Source organism: Dromaius novaehollandiae, chromosome 8 (genome assembly GCF_036370855.1).
Source record: "Dromaius novaehollandiae isolate bDroNov1 chromosome 8, bDroNov1.hap1, whole genome shotgun sequence".
NCBI lineage: Eukaryota > Metazoa > Chordata > Aves > Casuariiformes > Dromaiidae > Dromaius > Dromaius novaehollandiae.
In genome coordinates, this window is record NC_088105.1 from 6,563,026 (window position 1) to 6,583,573 (window position 20,548).

At 40.0% G+C, this 20,548-nt stretch overlaps 1 pseudogene; it reads left to right on the plus strand.

Annotated features, from left to right (window-relative positions):
• The first annotated feature begins 14,937 nt into the window (after nucleotides 1-14,937).
• On the plus strand, nucleotides 14,938-15,775 carry LOC112983743 (vesicle-associated membrane protein-associated protein B/C-like; annotated as a pseudogene).
• Nucleotides 15,776-20,548: the final 4,773 nt, after the last annotated feature.

Consider the following 20,548-nt stretch of genomic DNA (forward strand, 5'->3'; position numbering starts at 1 on the left):
ATTTATCTTTTTGTCTTGGCCGCATGAGGATGAAGCAGCAGAATCAGATGTTTCATCACGTGGAAGAGGAACCCAAAACACAAGCTCCTGAACCCGCTCATCTTGTCTGGCAACAGAAAACTGATAGATCACATTGCCTCTTAATGTCATTTTGAAGCATGTGAACCACAGAAGTGGGAAGATTTTTCCATGTGCTGCAAAGGTTTAATACAAAAACACAACTGCAGCTGAGCTGGGCCAGTGATGAAAATCTCACCTGCTTCAGCTGGATACCAGGGACAGCTGAATAAAGGTGACACTAGTTTCAGTTCCTGGTGGATTTATGCATATGTAAGTAGGAGACAGACCACCCCAATCCAGTTATAGCGTGATTTGTCTCATTATTGTTCCTATGGTCTACAGAATAGGACTCGACTCTCTGTGTGCTGGATTACAGGGAGTCATCATCTCCTAATCACTTCAGTGTTTTTATAGCAATATTCTGTATGCATGTGTATACACATATTTAATATGTACCTCTCTGTACACAGACTCACCAGTACAAAACTGAATTTCATAAATGCTGCATATTCTCATTTGAGTGTACAGCATTTCTGAAACACCTCCATAAAAGTCACTGAAAACTGTAAATATAATTTCTGTTCTAAATCAAACACACTTTTTTCCACCCTCGCTGCTTCTTTTGGCTCCAAGGATATTCTTTGACTACTGTTAATAAAACCAGATTTATTAAAGTGATTGTTTTGAAGGCAAGTATGGTAACTATGTGATTAATGCACTCTGAATTGCGATGCTACAGTATCTCTTATAGAGCATTAGCTTCTCTAAATTTTTCCTCAGTACCTTGGTGTTGATACTAACTGTGTAAAACAAATGTTCAGATCCATACGGCTGGCGTTGCACAGTACTTCCAGGATGCTGCAGGTGGCCCCCCTGCCCTTGAGAAGCACTACCAGGAAAGCTCTGCAACCTCCAGGAAAAAACAAATATCCCCAAATCAAATCAAAGGAATATCTTTTTAAAGGGGAGATGATTTTGAAGAAATTTTTATTTCTTAAGCCTATCAACCTTTCTGTGGCTTACTAGCTCCCTCACATTCTGTTACACACACAAAAAAATACATTTTTCAGCACAATCGAGAGAATTGTGCATAAGAAAAGAAATATTCTTCACTATCTGACGGATCTCTGCATGAAGACCAGGTATTTTCATGAGCAAATTTGCTGTTGACTTTACTAAGTCTATGTTTATAACTGAGTTACTGAGACTTTTCAACATGGGCTACTGAGGTAGCACGCCCAGCACTGAGTGAAATCCATCGTTGAATTGTTAAATTCCTGCAGTTTAACTGAGAGTCAACTGAAAGTAGAGAAGTTTGTGAGTCAGAACCCAGTCAAATAAGCAAAGTAGTTAAAAGGATGGCAATACAGCAGCTGATTTCCAAAGTTGTCTCTCCACAACAACAACAACAACAACAACAAAAAGTAAAAAAACCCAAAGCTTGAAAATTTTCTTTGATCTGTGGTTTCCACCTTGCTGGCAAAGCAACCTGTACCAACACGCAGAGGGACTCGTCCTTGGCACAGGAGGCTTCCAGATTTCCTTCACCCAGATGAGATGTTTCCACTGTTCCTTTTAAGAAGAAAGGGGAAAAAAAAGATTCTCTTGCTGCAACAGTTATAAGACATGCCATTTGTGAAATAACACTGTACTCAGACTCTGGGAAGATCCACGGTGCCCAGTGGCCCTCAAAATGTCTCGTTTTTCGCCTCTGCTGTGGTGCTGTAGGAGCAATAGGAACAGTAAGTAGATACCAGCTCCCGCTTTAATGTTTGCTTTCCTCCCTATGCACAAAGGAGCTTTTGATTTCTCTCCTTCAAGAAACTTTTCTCTTGAAAGTAAATTAAGGCCATTTGATGGTGAGGCTGGTCTAAAAGCATGCAAAATAACCATATAGCACCACCTTGCTCAGCGTCTGCTTGCCCCAACCATAGGTTGCTTCAAACAGGTTTTGTGGCATATTATAGCTGTATTATTACACAGTATAGTATATAATTGTATACACATTATGATTACATATAATACTATCTAGATATGCATATGTCTATACAGTAAAATGCAATATGTGGTGTATAGCAATATATATTATATGTATATAATATTGAGGCAATGAAGCCTCAGGTCTCTAGTCCTGGAAAATCATCTGGTCAAAGCCTTTTGCTGAACCTGAATTTGCTGCATGGTGCAAGTCTAAAAAATCCTCCTTTTCATAGTTTGCCAATAGTAGTATATTCTAACACTAACATTATTTTAGTATTTCTTTGGGCATTAAAATCAATATCTTCCCATCTTTCTTATTTAGTGTTTCTAATAATAAGTACTCATAAAACCATGAATCGTGAGCCCCAAGAAATCATGAAATTCGTCTACAGAAAATAATTGGATGTTTCTTCTTTGTCCTTCCAGTGTTTGAAACTGCCCTCGTTCAACCTTTTTTTTCTATAAAGTCTCAAAGACTAGCACTTTAATAAGATTGGAATGATCTTTTTAAACAAAGTTGAGATTTTTAGATGACGACATCACTCCAAGAAATCATGTTTTATTAAAAAAGCACCAAGCACTGTGTGAAATGCTTAGCAATGTTACTACCACATGTAACAGGCTAGTACTTTACTGTAATTAAACACATTTCATCTACAATTAGGACATATTGTCATTAAAATTTCCTGTTATGTTCTCCATTCATTATACACACAACCTTTCCTTATACATAATTTTCTCTCATTTTTTTCTATAATAGTAAATGCCACTAGGCTTTTTAATGCATTTCGTTTTTTGGGTTTTGTTGTTTTGTTCTTTTTAATGAAGGCTGCAGCTGCCTTCAAAGATGTTCTTTTTTGAAACAGACAACATAAAAAGGAGAAAACTTTCTTAATAAAAGCCTTACTCTTAGACCTAAAAAGCACGTATTTTCACAGAGAGTTGATAACAAGTGTATGAAGTATTGAGATATGAAGAGATATGAAGTATTTAGGCTCTTAAATGTATTTTAAAAGCTGCTGTACTGTGCAGCCTAACTTCTCTGTCATGCTTGAACTTGCCATCCTGCTCTTATCTACAGTTACTTCTTATTACATAGAAGAAAGTTGTTTTCCTCACAATTTTGTTCCCTACAGCAAGTTTTTTTCCCTTTCAGGTGTTTAACCAATTTCAGTATTTGTTGCCACAGCCAGTTTTTTTTTTCCTGCCTATTTTGGTCTGCACACAAGAGCTCCGTGCATCATCTCACACTATAAATTCAGCCTAAGATTCTTTTTCTACATAGAGTTTCACGTTTTTCCTGTATACAGGGGAGGAAAAGAAAAGAGCTCTAAATTTCACTAGCATAACATTTCTTTTGACAAATATTTTACCTTTTCTTTCTTTTTTCTTTTCTTTTTAGTGGAAACATATGAGAGTAAGTTTAACCACCAATTAGCAATAAGCTGGATCTCAGTTATATGTTGTTGAGCAACAGGGGTTCCTACTTTCCCTGTTAGCTACCCTAATGGCTATAAAAACTTCACCTGGGAAGCTCACCAAGGCTTTAGTAACAATAAATTTGGCAAGAAGCATTTTTGCCAGTTGAAAATAGAACATTTTTGTTTGTTTGGAAAGGTTTATTGGAGAGGAAGATGGGGCTCTCTTGAGATTTCCCTTGTTTCGACAGGAGTTTTGCCTCCTGAAAGACCACCTCCATGGTTTTATTTATTTATTTGTTTCAGGGATAGATTCTCCAGGGCTTTGGCTCCCTTCCTGTTAGAGGAATTTCTTGATGGCGTGATATTTTTGTCTGGGCTGCGACCTGTTTTATGCACCCATCCAGGAACTGAGCGCAGGAGCTGTAAATTTAGGAGCGCATAATTTACCTCAAACCAAAGAGGCCGAGTGCAGTTTTATGGGTAATACATTGCATGCGACATCTGCCAGGCTCCTTAACATCACCCTGCGGTTCTCCACAACAGTTTACGAGAAGAAATAAAGAAATTGTTCGGGGTGGAAAAGCTAGCCAGAGTAGGAGAGTATAATTATCTCCCTGGGGATTTCACTAGGCCGGCAGGCTAAAGCACTCTTATAAAAGTGCCACGTTATCTTTAACGACTCCATGCGGCCGCACGCACGATGCATTTTTCCGACAGACTAGCAGTTTGTTGGAAAGACTAAAGCGAGCAAACCACCAAGGCCAAATCCAGGCACCTCTGCGCTTTCTCCATGCACGGCTCCAGAAACGCGAGGCGAAGGGCTCAGCGGGCGCCTGCGGGGTACGTGCATACGTTGCTATGGGATGAAAATACACTAACGGCTGAGGTTAAGACGAGGAGCAGTGTATCGACTTGCAGTAGTAAAAGCCCATCCCTTATGCCCCAAATCAATATTTATGGCCATCAATCAGATGTAATGTGATAATCAGGCATTTTAAAGGCCTTAAACAATGTTTGTCCTCTGTTCGGCACTGAGAGTCTTGATGGTGTGGATCTGTACAGGGATGGGATTTTGGACTGGCGACCGTATTTTGCATTTGTAAGATTTTCTCTGTACAAAATTTGCCTTTACACCTTGCTACACCAACTGCCAGCCAGCCATCCCTCTTCTTAATTCCACTTTTGTTTAGTTTTAGTTGAAAGCTCTTCCTTTTCCATTGTACCCTCTCTATCCAGGGAATCTAAATGGCATGATTTAAAAATATTTCACATTCACATGAGTTTACATGATAAAATGTTATTGGGGGATGGGGTGGGGAGGAAGAGAAGATGAGGACTGAAACAATATGCATTTTGTATAACTACAGCATTTCAGTGCTTTTCATATAAGTTATGGTGGATCCTGACGGATTCACAGCTTCATAAAAAAAATCACATTTCCAAATTCATTTTATTCATTAATTTAAATTTGCATCAACTAATTTACATATATTCCATTCCCACCTAGCTGTTCCCAGTCTTTAATTAGCTTAATTTAACCAGAAATCTCTGGATAGGTCGCAGCTCTCAAGTTTAATGAAAAATGAAGGAAATGGGCTTAATAGAAATTCATGTTACCGATGTTCTTTGGAGTAATACATACATTATTTAGCTCTGACTATGATGCTCTACACATTCAACCATATTTAGGCAACTAAGTGTGTTAGATGCAATGTCCCTGCATGAGTATCTTTGAAGATATAAGACGGCTGCTCACTTAACGCACTGGCTTGCTCACCAAAGCAAAACCAGCTACTGTGCACTGATTAATCAGCTTTAATGACAGAAGAAGATTGCAAAGGATAAACTAGGAAATCACTGAATTCCCTCGTCGGCACTGTTCTAACAAGAGGTAAAGAGACAATTTCTATAATCTACATTTTAAAAATAACCAATTTAAAGGTAAAAGTGCCTCTATTTCTGCAAATAAGGTCCTCTCCCTTCTAACCATTAAGGACAAGCGAACAAGTTTTATGATTTGTTTTACACTGGGAAGGCTGTAATAACAGCCAGCATGCAGACTTAGTGAGGTATCGCTACAACACTAAATGAGGCAACGAAAGGAAATTTGATCTGCTCCAGGAAGCAGAGGGTGTTAAACAGATTGGACTACAAGCGCTGCTCTTTCTTTAGAAATTTGCTTCCTCCCCACCCCAAAATGTCTGATTGCATTTCACTTTTTTCTTGGCAAATAAATCAAACGGAGGCATTGAAAAGCCCAGAGAGCGGAAACATCGTTATCCTATATGGAGAAAAGGAGAGAGAAGAAAAAAAGGCAGCAACAATAAAAAATTCAAAAGAAAAGAAAGGCTGAATTTTCCATCACATCATTAAATTAAGCCTGGTGAAAATATTCAAATGTAATGTACGATTTCATTCAAATCCTAATCATTCAGCCAAATTCATTCAGCCAAATTCATTCAAATTATAATCATTCAGCCAAGAATTCAATAGATTTGAGACTACATTTTTTGATGGAGCGCACTCTCCACCACAAAATTCAGAGCTTGGGCCAAGGGAAAATCATCAAAAAAACCTATAGGTTGAAATGATACTACTTGCTATCAATTTAAATGATTTTTGTTGGTTGTAAAACATTGGGGCATAGAAATACCAAAGGAAAAGTGGATCCCTTAATGTGGTTTTATTCATGTAATCTTTAAAATGGTTCTAGCCAATATCTCTTACAATTGAAATGGTTCAGTCAAAAGACATGAGAAAAGATTTATTTTCCTCTTCTTACTCAGGAAACGGAAACGTTTGGGTTATAAGGTGTCCCAGAGAAGTCTGTAGGAGAAGCAGGAATTCAGTTCACACCTTCACATCCTAAATGTGATGTTGGAAACACAAACCAACTCTTATCTCTGATTAATACCGCCTCATTATTCTCCTTTTTCATGGGCTTCTTCTGGTCATTCGTAAACTGAGATTTTCTTCCTGAATGTGTGAAATGACTCCAGTTTCCCATTCTGCAAATACATTCTAATCACTCATAGGAACATGGTGATTGCACGTTTAGATTTATTTGTTTTTCTTTCTTTTTAGGGGACTTGTAAGGTGGAATTCATCTTGTCTGTCTTTAGGTGCCTACACCATCGGCCTCTACATCTACAAAGCAAAGCGAGATGAATCCCCCCACAGTGGCATAGACGTGAGTGATACTTCCCTGCTTTTTTTGTTTTCTTTATCCATTCTGATTTTTCTGTTTCATTGCTTTATTTACATTTTTGACAGCATCACATCCCACAGCAGGAATGCGCAGTCATGTTGGGAAGCTTTGGGCAAGATCTCTAAATAAAATGCAGACGAAAGGGACAAGAATTAGCCTGATTTTTTTTTATTCCTTATTTCCACCTAAAACCAGACCTGAGTGAAATGCTGAAATGCTAGGTGTCTTCCTATTCAGCACACAAATCCTGAGCTTGAAATGCAGAACTTCAGTCCTCGTACCAGCAGGAAACTGGACTGTGCTTTGAACCATTTAAGGATGCTCCCTGTGTGAAAAAGAGACACTGGAGAATCTACCAGCATGTAGATGTACTTTCTGCCACTTTGTGGAAATACCAGAAAGTGACATTTATCTAGATTTTTTTGTTTCTTTTTTTCCTTTTTGTAAAATCTTCGCGGTATGGGAGGAACACCTAAACCGGGAGGTCTCTAGAAAGACCTGTTTCTAGACACAAAAGCTGAAAATCAAGCAACATCCTGTAGACCTGCCTGCATAGGTCTCTCCTCTTCATTTAGAATAAGTTACTTTACCCCCAGACATTAGGATATTTCTATTAATCTTGAAGGTGACAGGACGTACGCAGAAATCACGGGGATTCCCAGGCACGAATCATGAAGCTGCCGAGCACCATGGCCGCTGGAGAGGTTTGGCAAATCTCATGAATCGTTCAGGTGACACCTGAAGAGATGATACCTTCATTACAGGCATTTGACACATTTCTTCTTCACTACCCAGGATCACAGGTTGATGTTTGCATCATTACTGAGATGGGGAAAAACGATGCTTTCTTATGATAATGTCATATTATTCCTGGCAAAGGAGATATCTAGACAAGCCGATGAAATAATATGTGATTCCGCTTGTAATGCTTACTATTTGAAAAGCTTATACCATAAATAAAGCTAATACTGCGTGTGAGAGTATAACTCGGTGGCACGGAAATTTTTGCAAGAGGTGCCTGAATGTGTATAGTACTACTGTCATGGGAAATAACAATGAAATAATAGTATTCCTTACAGGAATTATAAGGATTTTTTCCTTCTCCTGAGATGAGGCATGTTGCAATTTTAAAATTTTCACAATGTGATACCAAGTGCGTTTACTACAAGAAACTTAAGCCAGAAAGAAATTGTTTCAAATGAAATTATGTTGTTATATAATTACTCTATCATTTCGTTAAGCTTATACAGAGTAATTCAGTGTTTATAGAAAAGCTGGGGTGACCCATTCGATTATGCATCTACAGGAGAGGCATATCGATTCATGAGCTTAAATTGCATGTCAAAACTCATTTAAACATTTCACTTGCATGTGCTGCAAACAGCCCCTCTATCCTGGGAAATTTGTTACCCAGTTAGAAGTATATTATAGAGTAATCAAAAGTCAAAGCCTGTATTTTGTAAACCCGTATAGAAAGGAAGATGGCAGAGCTAGAAAATGATGAGTTATTGATGCTTTCACTGAGAAAGGATGTCCTACACGTAGGACAAAGTATACTAAGAGAAAGCCGAAAACCTGTAAAGCCATCTGCAGGCCAATCGGCTCTCACATGAGGCATCAGTGTTTCGTACCTCACTGGAAGGGAGTTTCTGAGCTGTTACGTACAGTCTAGCCACCTCATTCAATCCCTTCATAACTGTTAATACTTCTCCACAAATGCTGAAAATGCTTTTCCTGATCCATCCCATCCTTTCCCTTTTCCGTGGGTGCATCAAAGCAGGAGGCATTCACATAATCATCAAAACAGGAGATAGGCAACTAATATTGCCAATGCGTCCGTTTTATCTTTAGCACTTACTGGAGCCAGGAACATGCTATGAAGGGCTGTAAAACAAGGATAAAAGCTGCTGTTCCCATGGCTAGACCAGATGTACAAAATCATTACTTTTATTTCCATGACAGAATGATGTGGAAATTAATAAAAGCTCCACAAAATAATGCTGATAACACCACTTCCTTCTCTGTTGGCAACAGCGTCTGAGTGTGCACATACATATATGTGCCAGTGGAGAAAGAAGGAAGAAGGGACAAATGACTTGACTGTTAAGTGAATGCATCTGATAAATGAAATTGTAAAAATGGCCCAAAACTACTTCTTCAGAACAGGCATCTTTTGTATGCGTCATTTCAACGCAGCATTTCAAATGTATCAATCCATAACATTCCATAATCAAGCTTTTTAAATTTTTTAGTGAATAATACTTTATCGATTCAGTAATATTACTCCAGGGTGTTTGGTACGTGGCAAAGAGGAGCTGAGAACTTTCAGAACAAGGACTAAGCAAATATCCCAAATAAATATTCTGGAGGTTAACAGCCAGACCAAAAAGTGGGGAGAATACTGGCAGAATCTGAACTCCGTCAGAGTCGTTCTTTCTTCTCCATAACAGATAATATCTGAAGGTTGGGGAGGAGACGATTAACAAAAATGATACAACTGAACGTCAGCCTGTCCACACAAACGATGTAGAATCATCACTTATCAATTTACATTTAAATTAAATTAAAAAAGAATCAGGCAATCAGCAGAAAAGAGTAGGCAGAACTTAGTCCTTCAGGGTTTGAATGACATGTGCGTTTTTTTCTTCATATGATATCCTAAATTCTTGTTTAATGCTACTGCTTCTAGAAGTCTACACTAGGAGTGTGGATTATTGTAAGGTTAAGGCCTAAACTTCTATCTATTTAAGAGACATTTCGTCTATACACAGAGTTCACTCCAGCCCCGAGTTTTTGTGTGCAAGTGCCCTCCACCACCGGCAGCCGGCAAGGTCTCCTTCACTTGGCGGACTTGCAACCTTGTCACAGTTCTCTTCCCGCTTCCAAGTGCTCCATCTTCCATTTTCGTAATTGGTAGTGCAGAGAAGACTAAATGCAAAGTCAGGAAATTAATTTAGATATGATGCCCTGATCTGCATTTCTTTAATTCTGGCTGATGTACTCAATTACAGGTCACTTTCAGTGATATTGGACCAGAAGGGTAAAACTACGGAGAGCAAACGCTAAACCTCATGAAGAAAGAGCTTGACCTGCCAAAACAGAAGCCATCCTGACACTTTTTTCTGATGTAATGTTCATTCACGGAGAAAAATCAGAATATTTACAAATCCTGATAACAGCAAGAAACTGAAGTACAAGAAGTATTAAACGAGACATTCCAAGCCTCTATAACAAGTGCTTAATGTTGAACGGAAGATAAAGAGCTCTCCTGAACTGGAGCCCTAATTGGAAGGAAATAACCCTTTTTTTTTTTCTTTTTATCTTTACTACGCCATGCCCACGAAAAACAAACAAGGTCTGTGTCCTGCCCTGAAGGATGTCCAGGCTCAGATAGGTTTTAAAATATAATGTCCCAGCCCAGAAAATACGCTCCGGTAGACCCTTCTGGTCTCAAACATGGATGCTCTGAGCATCCTTAACCCTGTCCCCCAAAGAAGAGGAGGCCACCTCGCCTTCATCATACTGGACTAATTAAGTGTGCCCCTTTGTGGTTACCTATTATTTATATATTCATGCTTAGCTGTGTCACCAGACGCCTGTGGATGGCTATGCTATTAGCACTGCTACCGTGTTGCAAAATGCCTGCACTGCGTTGCTGGTTTTGCTGACTTAGTCTGCTCGTGTCAGGTTGAAGGCAAGCAAAAACTAATTATAAATTGTTTAATCTGTTTCTACCTTATGGGGGTAGCAGGCCACTGCTTTGGCTGCAAGGTTTTACCACTAGAATTCATTGATTTCTATCCTTGATGTTCAATCTTTTTTATTTTATTTTAAAGAATCAGTTACTGAGCTAATTTTACTTTTTAAAAAAGTTTAAGATAGTGAAATGCTCCAGAACACTGTTTTAAACAAATATTACCATGGATATTGGATGCACTCCAGCTTCCTTTTTCAATACTTTAAAAAAATGGCTGTAAAGTAGATATGGTGGCCAATATAGCTTTTCCACAGTGGTTATGTGAACAACAGAAAAAGATGCCTAAAAGAAATGGCTAAAAACTTATGGATAACTTCTAATTCAGGAAGAAAAAGCTAGATTAATCAGATAAGAATCAAATTAGGTATTAATAAGTCTACCAGCCTGGCATGACAACACAATTCAGGATAATTATAAAATTTCCTATTCAAGGATAGAATACTTTTGAACTGCACTGCCATAATGAACCAACCAATAAACAAAACACATGCCAAAAATGGTGAGCTACTAGATACCAAAACTTGAAAAATGCTAAATCTTGTTGCAAACCTGATAGACTGCAAGACCAGTGAATGGACAGGAAACATTTGCTGATAAGATATGGTTTTCTATGTTGTTATTTTGAAAATAACAGTTGCCATCAAACCAAACATCTTGGGGGATGGATCTGCAACCTGAGCTGCCGCAGGCATTGCCCAGGTAGCACCAGGGACTGTGGATGCTGAGCACTACTCAGGACCAGCCCTTTCTGTTTGTTATTTGACATCTCAGAGGCAGAAACATTCAGATTCGTTAGAACTGAAGTGCTTTTGGGGGGTCAGTCTTTCCAAATACTGAAAATCCCACAAGGGCCAGCAAAATCTCACAGCTGATGTTAGAACTGGCAGCCTAACTGAAACCTAAAGCAAGCAAAGGCGATCTGCAGTCGCGCTGATGTTCACGCGAGCGCGCCAAGAGGGTGGAAGTCAATCCTTACCCTACCCGAGCCCTGGTGCTCCCTTTCACTGCCTGAAATCTCTGACAGATAAGCACTAATTTCTGAGGCGCGCTCACACGGCAACTGCTAAAGCGGCAGATCCCTTCCCCTTGTGTTTATGCTAATAACATTTAGTGGGGTTAGCAATCACATTGATTTCCCATATGTAATAAGAAGAGTGCAGTGCTATTTTCCTTGTTAAAGTTTATTGAGCAGGCAGGATATTAGCAGTCAGAACTGATTAATTCAGGGTATAAACAATCACCTCTGTTTTTTTTTCCCCCAGTCTCATCTCCCAAAGACTATACCAAATGCTCCTGTAAGTGCTCACACTTCTAATGACACTTATTTCTTTCACTGAATATACAGAATGAGACCTACCTTCCTTCGTGAGTTTTGATCTTTACATTAAAGGACACATTACGTACTCAGGGCTCAGCTATGACATATGCTGCAAAACTCAGGTTGACCTCAGTGGTTCAATACTAGGCGCTTATATGGACCACCAGCCTGGCTGCAGCAGGTAAGCTTTGATAAAGATGATTCCCAGTCCACACCAGTAGTGAACGGCTTTAAATTATAATGTAATTTTAAAGAAATATGATGAATGTTCTGTAGGCTCAAATATGGGGGTTTTTACACTAAGGGGGCTTTGTTCTTTTTTCTATATCTATTTTAAGGTCAAGAGCAGCAAGGCAGTAGCCCACCATTTATGTAAATTTTGTAAGTTCATTTAAGGTTCCTTGGAGAAAATTTTATAACTAAAGGTAAGGCAGAATTTGAACTATACCAACCTAAGTAGAAATGTCTTCTAATATCCTCCCTGCTCAATAAACTTCTGCTAGAAATGTAACAGTCTCTTCTTATTATTACTTATGGGAAATCAGTGCGATTGCTAAGCGCATGATATGCTATTGCCATAGCCACAGGAATAAGGGATCTGCCATCCTAGCAGTTGCCGTATGAGCACTCATTAGAATTACTAATTTGTCACAGAAGTGGAGTGGGAACGAACACCTGGAGTGTAACTTGATAATGGCAGAGTCCTATCCCAGTAATGAGCCTGCTGCCTTGATGTAAGTTTTTCCCATAACTTTAGATAGCTTAAGAAGAAACCACCCTCTGTCAGTGCTGAAAACATAAAAATATACATATTACAAAAAACCTTGAAAATATCTTAACACTTCAAAATGAGAGTGGTAGAACAAAAAAGAGCATGAGGAGGCTATACGGGTTTGCTTCAGGGTAAGCAAGGGCAAATCTGCCCCAGGGCAATTATTTTTATCCCTCTCACAAGGAAAAAAAAGAGCAAGCACACAATCCAGCTAAAGTCCCTTTGATGGAAAAACAAGACAAAAGCCCAAAACATCTTGGCACTATCCCTAGGAAGGATGGGTTACAATAGAAAATGAAGTCCTGATCCTGTCACAGGTCCCAGGCCAGAGGGTCTTCTTCTGTGCAGAGCGTGTCCCATGCAGACTAGGGCAGTGCAATAACAGTACTGAGACCCATTTATGTTAGGTGTCCCAGTTTCTGCTCTCCTTTAACCCTTCCTGAAAGAGCTGCCTTCCTTGAACCAGCTGACCCATCATTTAACTCTCATTGATAGCTATGCTTGAAATCCCAAAGGATTTTACTTAAATCTCATACTTAAGATGTCTTTCTGTCCACCTATAAGAAAAATATTTTTCTTTTTGTCTTCTTATGAGATTCCTCCCAGTCATCTCAAACAACTGAATTTCTTGGTGGCAGTCAGTGCCTAAGGAAGACGATTATCTCAGACTTATTCCTTGTGTCACTTCATGGCCTATTGCAGTCTACATTTTTTCTAGTTTCCTGCAGTTATGGAGCTACTGCCTACAGGCCTTTGTGTGAAGATGCCCTACTAAGGTCAGCAAAGATAAAAAAACAGACACATGTAAAAGTAGTATTATGTCATTTAGAAACTAGAAATTATTGACAGTCGAGCTGCAAAACTATGATTGCTGTGATTGAAGTGAGAACATTTTCCATTAAAAATCAGAATAAAAGGAGAAGATTATTAGTATCACTAAGCACGCTTGGGGTGATGTTAGGGGTATGAACTAATTAGGAATGTTTCTCCCTTGAAAATGAAGTCAGTTTGTCAGGAAATACAAAGTACTATAATCAAAGAACCACCTCCGTGATGAACCAAAATTAAGACCTTGAAGTGTATTGGGTAGAAAAAGATGGGTCAGTGCACAATCACTGCAGCAACCATTTCCAAATGATATCAGTTATGGTATCACTGTTATATCTTCAACTATTCATATATGTGTCCATTGTGCTGGGCTGCTCTTTGTGTTTAAAATGGACTTTTCTGCAATTGTTGGGGACCAAAATAGGATGGCACTGTGTAAGACAGCAGAGAATCTCTAAGGCGGAAAGTGATGATGTGGTAACCATGATTTGTGGCCAGAATGTGTGCACGTGAGTTGCCAGTGATCATGATGTGCCTTCCTGCCTATGTGCCAGCAGTCACGGTGTGCCTTCCTGCCTACGTGCCAGCAGCCTCGGTGGGCCTGTCCTGCCCTCCTGCCAGGGATCAGGATATGTCTTCCTACCTATCACGAGATGCCACAATGCTCAGGAGACACTCGGAAGGAGGAGTGGCTGGGCTTGGTTGCTATATAACCGGCCATTGCGTTTTTCAATAAAGGATCTTTGCACTACCCTACCTGAGATCCGTGTCGTCATATGCCACAAATGGCGCCCGAACAGGGACTTCAAAAACAGAAGCATGGAAAACAGGACCAATGAATCCGGTGGCATAGCCCAGCTGAACTTCAGGACGGTTGACAGTTGAGCGCTCTCATCAGCACCGCTGGACGGCAGGTGAGCGGCTGGGAACCATGGGGCAATCTCTTACAAGAGAACAGAGAAATCAGGTTAACGTGTTACAGAAAGTTTTAAAGACTCATGGGGGAAATATCTCCCAGCTTTCCTGGTTTCCACAGGAGGGAACGTTAAACATTACATTGTGGAAACATACTGGGGACGAATTGGGACAGTGGAGCGATGATAAAGCGAAGAAACTTTTAGTAACTTGGCAACAGGCCTTTTCTGCCTTCCACCGCTAGCAAGCAGTAAAGGCGGCCTGCCCTACGCAGCAACGGCCGATGAGGGCACCAAAAAACCCTCGTTAAAATCCGGACAGGATCCTGAGCCTGACGATCCATTTGACCCAGGGCCGATCAATCCGGAACAGGAGCCGGACCTCTATCCACCTCTTCATACGCCTTGCTGTGTCCATCTTACGGCCCCTCCGGAACCACCGCCCCCTCCAGAGATGGGGCCGCCTGGGAGTGCGGACTGCCCACAACCCCCCCACCGACCCGGCCATCTGGGAAGGATCCATCGCCCCAGGGCCGCTCGGCGGGGCCTGACTACACCGGCCGGGGACACCCACCGCCTTCCTCCTTCCCTCCCTCCTTCCCTCCCTGCCTTCCTTCCCCTCTCCGCCTGGTGCCGCCTCTGCCTGGTGCCGCCACCGCCGAGCTGCAGAAGGAGGAACATGGCGAAAGCGGAGCAGGCCTCAGCCTGGAACCGCAGCACGAGCTCAGATTCAAAGAGCCTTTCACAGGTGGTGTCACCACAAACCTGAAGCTCGGCAATCCTACAGACAGAAGTGTGTGCTTCCAAGTTAAGACCACAGCACCGCGTAGATACTGTGTAAGACCTAACAGTGCAATTATCGATGCAGGAACATCAATTAATGTTTCTGTGATGCTACAGCCTTTTGACTATGATCCTAATGAGAAAAGTAAACACAAGGTTATGGCTTAAAAAAAAAAAAAGGAAAAGAAAAAAAGAAGAAAAAAAGGAAAAAAAAAGAAAACCACCAACCAACAGTCTCTGTTTGCTCCAGCTGATACTTCAGATATGGAAGCAGTATGGAGAGAGGCAAAACCAGACGAACTCATGCATTCGAAACTTAGGCGTGTGTTTGAGCTACCAGCGGAAAATGATACGCCTTATGACATAGAAATAAAATTGTATCCACAACTGCAACAAAGACAGATTCTTCTGTAATGTCTACATCAATAAGTTCCTCTTTGGATGACATTGAAGTTAAGAAAGAAATGGAAGAATATAAGAGGCTTCAAGTAGAAGTTCAGAGGTTACCGGAGGAGAATAAACAGTTTAAGGAAGAAGATGGACTTCGGATGAGGAAGACACCCCAGACAAACAACCCAGTATCTGCTGCTGCAGCTGCTGTCCGAGCCTTCACATTATTCAAGGCACAGCCTTTGAACGTTGTTGCTGACTCTCTTTACGTTACGGGCGTCATCCAGCGCCTGGAACGATCCTTTTTAAAGCTCTTACAAATCAACAATTGTTTCTTCTTCTGAAGGAACAACTGTTGTTTCTGTTGGAACAAAGAGAGCATGACTACTTTGTTTTACATGTTGGCTCTCACACGACTCTACCTGGACGGATTGTCCAAGGCAATCGCATTGCTGACCATTTTACGGCAGCTGTGCTGACACCTAACACCTGTCAGCAGGCTAAATTGTCCCATGATTTTTTTTTTTCACTAAAATGCAAAGGCACTACAAAAAACTTACCACAAGAGACCAGGCCCAAAACATTATTCGAAGTTGCCCTGATTGCCAAAATGTATCCCCGTTACCACCCCACTTAGAGACCAACCCTCAAGGCCTGCAACCCTGCAATGTCTGGCAGACAGACGTTACCCATTATCCTTCATTCGGAATATTGAAATATGTCCATGTCTTTGTAGATACCCTTTCCCATTACATTGTCGCTATTGCCTATGTTGGAAAAAAAGCCGTGATGTATGTCGTCACTGACTTGCCACATATTGCATATGCCACATGCAATCTCTACAAACTTTGCTTGCAGGGTTTTTTTCTTTGGTTTTTTTTTTTTTTAACAGATGTGCTAGCAGCATGAGCAAACAGTGATAGGGTTAACAACTGGAATATCATCTTAAACCTATCACATAACTAGCAGTATATGGAGAAGCTAGAAAATTGGTGCTCAAAAAATTCTTTGGTGGTCTCAAAAGTTCAGTGCAGATAGTCTCTGTGTGTGGGGGGGGGGAGGTTGTCCTATCTCTTCTTCACCTCACGGTTTCTAGCTCTTCTTATGACATTTAACTTTATTAAGTGAACTGAGTTTTAGTCCTGCTGAGATCAAAGTATGCTTTGACATAAAAAGTGTTGCGTTATAGAAATCATTATGCCTTTTAGGTTAAAGCAGATACAAGGATTTGGGGCTTACTGTTATGAACACTGCTACTTCTAATTCTTCAGCTCTTTGCAATGTCCTCAGGAACTCAGTCGACATTCCTGTGAAGGTATCTCTGATGTAGCTCTTCCTGAATTCATAAGCAATTCCTGAATTCTTCCATTCTTGGAGCCAAAATAAAGAACTACAAATCTTTAAGGTCTTTATGAGTATCAATGATGACTTCTCATGCAAAGAAAAAAAAGGAAATCTGCACATTTAGAGTCAGAAAGAAATCATAAAGGAATAGTTTTTCCACATTCTTAATAAATTGTAAGTGCTTCATTGTAGCAGACATGAGCATCAATCATACTAATTAGAGTTCTATAACAATAATTATAAGTGGATCAATAAATGCATAAGAAAAATTAGATGACTTAAAATAATGAGCTCTTTACACTCTTTCTAGTAAGGGGAAGGGGAGAAAATTCAGAAGATGCACTCTGATACAGCTCTGCAGTACATTTATATACATTGATACGTATTCCTATAGCATAGACATTTTAGCACTAAAGTGCTTTAGAGCTTTTCCTGTATAACTAACCTGCATTAATCAGGCTTCAATATAAAGGAGCTATTATGAGATAAAGTGCAGTTTTAAGTCACTGTGCAGGTCTTCTTGAATCTCTGTTTCCATCACTCAGAAAGAACGGAATAGATCTTACTGGTGACAACAGCAGTAACTTCCTTGAATTTTTAGTTCGCAGTATAGTCAGCCCCCTATATTTCCTTAACCATCCATGAGACAGCCAAAACCTCAGAGGGACAAGTACTTCCTTTCCTCTACTGGAAATATCTCACATGAGAATGCCTAGGACTGCGTTTACTTCATTTAGGTCTCTAGCCAGCCTGTAAAAGTCTAGAAGACTTTCCTCCCCCACCACCTTCAGCCATTTCTCTTTTTTTTTACTTATAGCAGAAATTCTTACTCTGCAGCACTGTGTGTTATACGACTGAATTTCACTTCGTTGCGGTCTTTGAGCTGATCCAGTTCTTCCTTTATGTTATTCAAATTCTCCTCTGCAATGACAATGCCTCTTCTCTTTAAGTCATGAACAAATTTCATCAGTACACTCCTACTGCTTATGTCAATGGCACTGAAGAAATAATAAATCATTGTCTTTCTAAATTGTAATCAATAAATACATTAGCTCACATTCTCAAAGTTCAGAAATGACTTCATGACAGTTAAGTGTATAATATAATTTGGGGAACAGATCATCACACAACAGCACTGTCCAGCAGATCTGCTTTCCATATTGCCAGCTTGACCACACATGTATTTTTCATCAATGTATAGATTTTTTTTTAAAGTTAAGAAATTATAATACAAAATCATAATATTAGCTAGATTCTGACTCATACAATACAGTGCTATCATGTCTAAATTCACCAGCAAAATCATACTAGCTACTCACAACTTCTATGCTCCTGCAGATATAGGTGAGCTTTTGGCTACAGCATTCCTGTTTCAATTCAACCCATGAGCATATAAAGTATTTTAAAACTAAGTATCACTTCTACTGAATATCCCCCATTTTCCTCCCACTTAGGGACTGCCACTTGGCTTTAATGACCAATGTGGAAGCGGTGTCCTTTCCCTGGTCAGAACAGGACTCATGAGAACAAGGGCAGGCTGCAGTGGTAGACCCCAAGTTCGTCCCATCTCCTGCTCTGCCACTGGCTTGTGAGATGGGCACACCATCTTTTTCCCATGCCTCAGTTTCCCCAGAGGTAAACTGAAAATAATACGGTCCTCTTTTATGCAATGCTATGAGAGATACAGACTAAAAGTGATACTAAGAAATACATCTTCCATGAGTAAAGGACCACTGAAGACACTGTATGATCAGAATATATCACTAGGGAGAGTGAAGAACTGAGGCCTTTAAGTACTCAGCCTCCCAAGAGTCCAGTCCTATATTTCTAGAGGCATTCCTATTTTGATTTCCAGTAGACAACTACTGAAATTTTGTCTGTGAAACTCAACACTCCCTAAATACGTTGGCCTTCTGGAACAGCACAGTATAACAGCTCCACAACTCCCATTCAGTTAAGGGAAAGCTATCTCTGAAATGACGCTTAGTACATAACAGGCAATACTAAAACAGCTGGCAATTACTGTAATTTAACATTTAACTCGCATTCAAATTATAGAAAAAAATCAAGATGAAGCTACTTGTACTGTATACCTTTGTGAAGCTGCCATTAAAAAATGTACAAACAACCTTGTTTTGCTAGACACACAAAACCACTCTCCCAAATGTCATATTAAACTCATTACTAGGAGAATGACAAAGCTCTCTAACGTGATTGCTCTTTCTTCATAACAAAGACAAAAATTACCAGTTCCTCAGAACCTAAAATGAGTTGTGATTGGAGTTAGATGAACTGATGTTGATGAATATTCACTTGCACTGGCTCTATGTGTGAAAAGGCATGTTAAAATGTATACTTTTGTCTGCACTGGTAGCTTCGATCCATCAAATGATATCCTTTCTTCCTTTACATAATGTACAGATTCAGCTGAAGTCAATAAAAAGCACACACATGCCCCTTTAAGCAAGTTGTAGCACATCGCTGGTGACATCCTTCATCTTCTGAAAGCGAAAACTATTGCCACTGATCTCACACTGGTATTTACTGGTTTAGCTTGAGCAAATTGAATTAAGTCTTCAGATCACTCATTGTATAGCAGTAGTTTGAGAAGGATCCTTCAGTTGCCAAAAAGATTTGATCAGAATAACTATTTTTGTCTCATTTGTGCCTACAAACTGTGCAATCAGTGACGCAAACTGCAATGACCGTCCTGGAACACCTATTTAGACACAATGGCGTTTCCCCAGATGGGGCATGTGGAATAAGATCCAGCTGACCATTCCTGGTTGCTGCCCATATAGCTGCAGGCTCTTCACATTCATAGATCCTAGATATGGATTATACATAGCAGAGAAACAACAAATCTGGAGATTGGGAGCACTGGGGACATAAAACTTGTGCTGATGCCACCAAAGACTCTCAGGGTCATGCTATAAGCGTTTCCAGAAATGGGGCAGTACTGTTAGCCAATGAACGGATTGTTTTTTTGCTCATCTTGTTTTTTGGACTTGCTCTACCACAGATGCCTGTTAAACGTCTGGTCTAGTTACTTCGCTGCTTTGTTTCAATTTCCCATCCGGTTTCTTTCTTATTTAGATGGCAAGTCCTGCCCAAGAGATTTTCTCTTACCAGATGCTTGTAGACAGCATAGCTCAGTAGAGTCTCTCCAGCGCTCTCCAGAGGATTCCTCACTAGGAAGCAACATACAGATTGCTCTTTCTGCGGATATGATAGGAAAACAAGAACTTCACACCAAGTAACATGGGGAGGCCTGGCAGTCAGGGAAGAGAAAAGAAACACAAAAAAGAGGATCTTTTTTGAATTTCAAAGCTGTGAAGGAGGAGCAAAGTCAAAAGATGCTATGAAGTCAATGCTACTGTCAGCGTCTTATTTTTCCTTTGTCACTCCCGCGTTCACTTTAATCCTAATTCTGTCCTTGATCTAACAATGTGCTGATTGTAAAGTGAAGGGTATTATTCAAAGGAAGTATTTAATGATGATTAAACATCTAGGTCAGGGCAGCAATGCAGTGATTTTTGCTAATTTCAAGGAGGATCCTTACTTATTTGATGTTGGCCTTGATATAAGGGTTATAGTAACACATTTTTAAGATTAGATCATAAAAAGATACAGAATAAAAACTGAAAAAGCATCTCCGAGTACTTTAGAAGATGGGGTTACATAAAGTGTCAATGATTCCACATCTTTTCAGACAAAGTACAAAGGCTTTCAAAGTCTCCATTTGCCTTTTTTTTTTTTTTTTTTTTTTTGGC